Source organism: Bos grunniens, chromosome 5 (assembly GCF_055505025.1).
Source record: "Bos grunniens cultivar Pamir isolate PY7600 chromosome 5, Bosgru_T2T1.0, whole genome shotgun sequence".
Taxonomy (NCBI): Eukaryota; Metazoa; Chordata; class Mammalia; order Artiodactyla; family Bovidae; genus Bos; species Bos grunniens.
Genome location: NC_141169.1, coordinates 20,041,143 through 20,047,788, shown reverse-complemented (window position 1 = coordinate 20,047,788; position 6,646 = coordinate 20,041,143). Strand labels below are relative to the sequence as shown.

The 6,646-nt window shown below is 42.8% G+C and overlaps 1 pseudogene; it reads left to right on the top strand.

Moving 5' to 3' along the window:
* Positions 1 to 4,121: 4,121 nt before the first annotated feature.
* Positions 4,122 to 5,223, top strand: LOC147371376 (small ribosomal subunit protein eS6 pseudogene; annotated as a pseudogene).
* Positions 5,224 to 6,646: the final 1,423 nt, after the last annotated feature.

Below are 6,646 nucleotides of genomic sequence, written 5' to 3'. Positions count from 1 at the left end.
TAGAAGCAAAACGGCTCCCACCTGAGAGCACTGGCCTTGCCATGTCCTCTGCCTGGAGCCCTGTCCCCAGGCGTCCCTCATAACATTCCAGCCCGGCTCACATGTTGCCTTTTCAGAGGTGCCCTTCCTAATCAGCCTATGTGAAATAGTAACCCTCCATTCACTCCCTGCCTAGCCCTGGTACAATAAGATTGCACACAGCCTCTTCCACTGTGAACTGACCTCTTCAAAAAGTAAGCACGGTCATCTTTAGATTCCCAAACTAGCACAGTTCATAGGAGCAGCTCAACAGGTAGGTATCCAAAAAAAAAGCTCAACCTAAAAGTTGAGAAGATTCTATTCAGTGCACTTACGGAGGACTTACGTCCAAGATACAGCCTCTCAGATAACTCTAAGGGACTTTTTCTAAAGAGGTAAGACAGGAGCAGGATAAATAGAAGTTTTGCAAATAAAACAACATAACAAAACAAATACAAACTAGGTAGAACATTAAAAGATTACTGTTGAAGAAAACCAGATATCTGGAGCTAATGAATTTTAGCACTTTTCTATGTATAAGAAGATGCAAGAGTCTGGGCTTATTGAAAATCTTCCTTTGATAGCACCTTAACCATCTACTACCAGTATCCCGTTTTTTCTCCATTCTGAATTCAGGGTGCCCAGTCGAGGGCGGGTGCGGTGACCACAACATTCTCTGTTTACTGAAATGCTGGCAACATTCTATGTCTCCAGTATTCTATGTCTCTCAATCATAAATTCAACCGTTTGGAAGGCATTTAGTGATCAATTTTGTCCCATGGCACTAGGAAGTTTCACTCCTAGATCGGCTGGAGACTGTGTGATATAGGCTATTCAGTCTACACAGACACTCTGAAATCTCATAGCTTCCCTGTAACAGTTATGAATCCGGCATTACAATATACTTAGATATAAACTTATAATAAAGTAAGTTTATAAACAATATAAACTTATAATATAAACTTGCATGCTGTGTGCTGAGTCTTCAGTCGTGTCCGACTCTTTGCGACCCCATATAGCCCACCAGGCTCCTCTGTCTGTGGGATTCTACTGGCAAGAATACTGGAGTGGGTTGCCAGGCCCTCCTCCAAGGGATCTTCCCAACCCACGGATCAAAACTGTGTCTCCTGCGTCTCCTGCACTGCAGACATATTCTTTACTGCTGAGCCACCGGTGAAGCTCATAAACAGTTTATAAATAATAGCTGGAATAAGTTAAATTTGCTTGCCAGGGGACTAGGGCTTTACTCCTTTTGGAAAAGAAATAAGATTTTTACTTGCCCTTGATAAACCCTTAAGGAGGCTATGAATTAGATTCTAGGCAAAGGAGCCTTTCCAACTGTTGGAGTTTTTAAAGGCTATTTTTCCACTTTTTCTCTCCTTGTTGTCAGGTTCTATCTGATTAATTAGGCTCAGTCTCAGGTCATTGTGGGCTATAGCTAAGTTTCTGATTTGTAGAGATTTGCAAGAGAAAGATGGGCTTCCCTGGTGGCTCAGATGGTAAAGAATCTGCCCTCGATGAGGGAGACCTGAGTTTGATCCCTGGGTTGGGAAGATCTGGAGGAGGCCATGGCAACTTCCAGTATTCTTGCCTGGGGAGAGAAAGATAGTTGCTTTTAATTCTCCAAAGAACCCGTGTGCCTCCCAAATGATTTTAAAAGATTGATTTTGCCCAACTATATTTTCTTTAATTTGATCTTTTAATATAAGTGAGAAGATTTCCAACTAAACTGAAATTCAAGAGTTCTATGTTCTAGAATTTCAGGGTTAATTTATCAAGCATTCAAAAGCTTGCACAAGGCATTCAACAAAGGCCCTCTTTCAGAGTGCAAGGCTAGATCCAGAGTAAAGTTTCTTTTTTTTTTTAAGTTATCCCCGAAATATTAGCTCCCAGTTTTTACTTTATATTGCACAGTTTTAGCTAACCCCATCCATTTCCTTTAGTATGCTAATTAGTGTATTTCCTGAGATTCATATGCCCTGCCTTATAATACCAAGCAAGGGAAGCATTCTCGAGAAGGGCATGGCAACCCACTCCAGTATTTGTGTCTGGAGAATCCCCATGGACAGAGGAGCCTAGTGGGCTATAGTCCATGGGGTCACAAAGAGTCAGACATGACTGACTGCCTAAGCACAGCACAGGAAGCATTCCCCAGCAAGACCAAGTGTTTTTTCAACAACATACTTAGGCAACCCAGCTTCAATAAAACCTATTTAAATATACCGATTTTTATAAAATTGCATCTCAGTTCTACCAACTTTCACACCTTTAGATTTTAGTCTCCATTGTTGTTCAGTTGCTAAGTCATGGCTGACTCTTTTATGATACTGTGGAATGGAGTCCACCAGGCTCCTCTGTCCATGGGATTTCCCAGACAAGAAGACTGGAGTGCCATTTCCTGCTCCAGGGGATCTTCCTGAGCCAGGAATTGAACCGTTGTCTCCTAATTGGCAGGGAGATTCTTTACTGCTGAACCACCAGGGAAGCCCCTTAAAAAGCCTTGATTTTACAAGGAGTCCTAGAAGCTTTCTTTTCATCTCTGACCATTCATCTGTTTTTGTATAAAAGGTCCTGGGGCCCCCAGTCAGGGGTTGAGCCAAGAGACTCAGGCCCTTTTATCAACCTTTTAACTTGATTTTGACTAGTCCTAATTGTTGCACCAAGTAATTATTCATCAAGTATCTCAGTGTAATTTTCTCCCAAACTTTGATCTGGGATAAACAGAGCAAACTTGTTGGGGTGCTTTAATGTCGGGAACCAAAAAGGAGGGTCTCTTTGGCCCATCCGACCTTTGAAAATACTTTCAAAGCACTTATCTGATAAAGGAATCCTATCTAAAATAGGCATAAAACAATTGAAGCCCAACAATATAAACACAAAAACCTGGGACTTCCCTGGTGGTCCAGTGGTTGAGAATCTGCCTGCCAACGCAGGGGACATGGGTTTGATCCCTGATCCGGAAAGATCCACATGCCTCAGAGCAATGAAGCCACAACCACTGAGCCTGAGCTCTAGTGCCCATGCTCTGCAACAAGAGAAGCCACCACACGGAGAAGCCCACGCACTGCGACTGGGGAGCAGCCCCTGCTCGCTGCAACTAGAGGAAGACCGAGCAGCAAAAAAGACCCAGTGAAACAAAAAATAAGCAAATAAACCAATTGAAAACACCAAAGGTAAATTCAGGCTCAATAAGCACATAACAGGATCTTCAACATCATAGGTCACTAGAAAATTGCAAATTAAAACAAGGAAAGATGACTTTACATCTATTAAAATGACTAAAATGCAAACCCTGAGAAAACCAAAGCTGGTAACCATGTGAAGCAACAGGAGCTCCATGATAAGCATACAGAATGGGGCAGCCACTTTGCAAGACAGTTTGACAGTTTCTTACAAAAATAAACATACCAATTACCGTGCAGTCCGACAATCAATTATCTTTGGTTGTTTAACTAAATAGATTGAAAATGTGCTCACGCAATAACCTGCACATGAATGATTACAGCATCTTTATTCATAATTGCCAAAACTTGGAAACCAACAAGATCTCTTTCAGGGATGATTTGTTTAATAAAACTGTGATCCATCCAGACAATGGAATATTATTCACTGTTAAAAAGAAATGAGCTATCCAGTCATAAAAAGATATGGAGGAATCTTAAATGTATATCACTAAGTGAAAGATGACCATCTGAAAAGGCCCCTAAGTTGTTTGCAATTCTGGTATTAATTTTTTAAGTGCAAGAAATATTGAAAATACCATCATATACTATAATGGAAACATATAAACATAAGGTTCTAGACACGTAAGCACCTGAACAGAAACCATCTCTACCATGTAGCTTTCATAACTGATTCAAAAGACTTCTGGGAGATGAGGAGGGAGGAAAAAAGGGGAGAGAAGATGAGACAGAAACGCACAGATGCTAACAGCATGTTAAACATGGGAAAGCCAAAGTGGAGTAAGCCCACTCAAGTGATACATGTTCTTCTTACTCTCACAGAGGCAGGCAAACTTGATATCATTATTCACTCAACACTTGATTTCCTGGTAAAATACACAGTCAGCAAGAATGCTAAAGGCAGGACCACTCATGTGCTGGATGCCTTTTGGTACCTTTACTAGACCAAACCCTGCAGAATAAAGGGCTGTGGTGTCAGGGACGCCAAGACAAAATGAATATGCATGTTCATGGTTTGCAGTGAAGGGAACACACAGGGGGACCCACCTTTCTCATTCTGGGTCAGGACCCTAGAAGGGGAGCTATAGGGAAAGGCAGTCATGATTGAAGAGAAGACATCTTAGAAATGATGTGTTTTTTTTGCTCCACACATGCCTATAAAAATCCAGTATGGTCTTTTTCATGGTGCCTCGGAGGCTGTCGGCCGCTTCAGAATGAAGCTGAACATCTCTTTCCTGGCCACTGGCTGCCAGAAGCTCATTGAAGTGGACGATGAATGAAAACTTCGTACCTTCTGCGAGAAGCGTATGGCCACAGAAGTTGCTGCTGACGCTCTAGGTGGAGAATGGAAGGGTCATGTGGTCCGAATCAGTGGCGGGAACAATAAGCAGGGTTTCCCCATGAAGCAGGGTGTCTTGACCCATGGCCAAGTTTGCCTGCTACTGAGTAAGGGGCGTTCCTGTTACAGACCAAGGAGGACTGGAGAGAGAAAGCGTAAAAATCTGTATGGGGTTGCATTGTGGATACCAATCTGAGTGTTCTCAATTTGGTCATCGTGAAAAAAGGGGAGAAGGATATTCCTGGACTCACTGATACTACAGTGCCTCATCGCCTGGGTCCCAAAAGAGCTAGCAGAATCCGCAAACTTTTCAATTTCTCTAAAGATGATGTCCGCCAATATGTTGTGTGAAAGCCCCTAAACAAAGACTAGGTGAGAAACCTAGGACTAAAGCACCCAAGATTCAGCGTCTCCTGACTCCACGAGTTCTGTGGCACAAACGCCGGCGTATTGCTCTGAAGAAACAGCGTACTAAGAAAAAGAAGAGGCTGCAGAATATGCTAAACTTTTGGCCAAGAGAATGAAGGAGGCCAAAGAAAAACGGCAGGAACAGATTGCCAAGAGACGGAGGCTGTCCTCTCTGAGAGCTTCTACTTCCAAGTCTGAGTCCAGTCAAAAATGAGATGTTCTAAGAGTAACAAATAAATAAGATCAGACATCCAAAAAAAAAAAAAAAAAAAAGAATCCAGTATGTCTCCATCTCATACTCAAATGAATTACTCTTCCAAGGCATGCTTCTCTTTGATACACATGGGTGGTGTCACCCAACTGAACTCTGAAGTGGGAAATTTGAACCCAAAAGCACAATTTATCATTTATGAACACATCGATCCCATTCTAAAACCTGTCATTTTACAGCAAGAATTAAAACAGTATCTCCAACGTGGATTCATAACTCAGTTCAGTTCAGTCGCTCAGTCATATTCAACTCTTTGCGACCCCACGGACTGCAGCATGCCAGGCTTCCCTGTCCATCACCATCTCCCAGAGTTTGCTCAAACTCATGTTCATAGACTCAGTGATGCCATCCAACCACCTCATACTCTGTCGTTCCCTTCTCCTCCTGCCTTCAATGTTTCCCAGCATCAGGGTCTTTTCAAATGAGTCAGTTCTTCGCATCAGGTGGCCAAATTATTAAGAGCTTCAGCTTCAGTATCAGTCCTTCCAATGAATATTCAGGACTGATTTCCTTTAGGATTGACTGGTTGGATCTCCTTGCAGTCCAAGGGGCTCTCAAGAGTCTTCTGCAATACCACAGTTCAAGAGCATTAATTCTTCGGTGCTCAGCTTTCTTTATAGTCCAACTCTCACATCCATACATGACTACTGGAAAAACCATAGCTTTGACTAGACAGATCTTTGTCAGCAAAGTAATGTATCTGCTCTTTAATAAACTGTCTAGGTTGGTCATAGCTTTCCTTCCAACGAGCAAGAGTCTTTTAATTTCATGGCTGCAGTCACCATCTGCAGTGATTTTGGAGCCCCCCCAAAATAAAGTTTGTCACTATTTCCATTGTTTCCCCATCTATTTGCCATGAAGTGATGGGCAGATGGCGATTGCAGCCATGAAATTAAAAGATGCTTACTCCTTGAAAGGAAAGTTATGACCAACCTAGACAGCGTATTAAAAAGCAGAGATATTACTTTGCCAACAAAGGTCTGTCTAGTCAAGGCTATGGTTTTTCCAGTGGTCATGTATGGATGTGAGAGTTGGACTGTGAAGAAAGCTGAGCGCCAAAGAATTGATGCTTTTGAACTGTGGTGTTAGAGAAGACTCTTGAGAGTCCCTTGAACTGCAAGGAGATCCAACCAGTTCATTCTAAAGGAGATCAGCCCGGGGTGTTCTTTAGAAGGAATGATGCTAAAGCTGAAACTCCAGTACTTTGGCCACCTCATGCGAAGAGTTGACTCATTGGAAAAGACTCTGATGCTGGGAGGGATTGGGGGCAGAAGGAGAAGGGGACGACAGAGGATGAGATGGCTGGATGGCATCACTGACTTGATGGACATGAGTTTGGGTGAACTCTGGGAGTTGGTGATGGACAGGGAGGCCTGGTGTACTGCAATTCATGGGGTTGCAAAGAGTCGGACATGACTGAGCGACTGA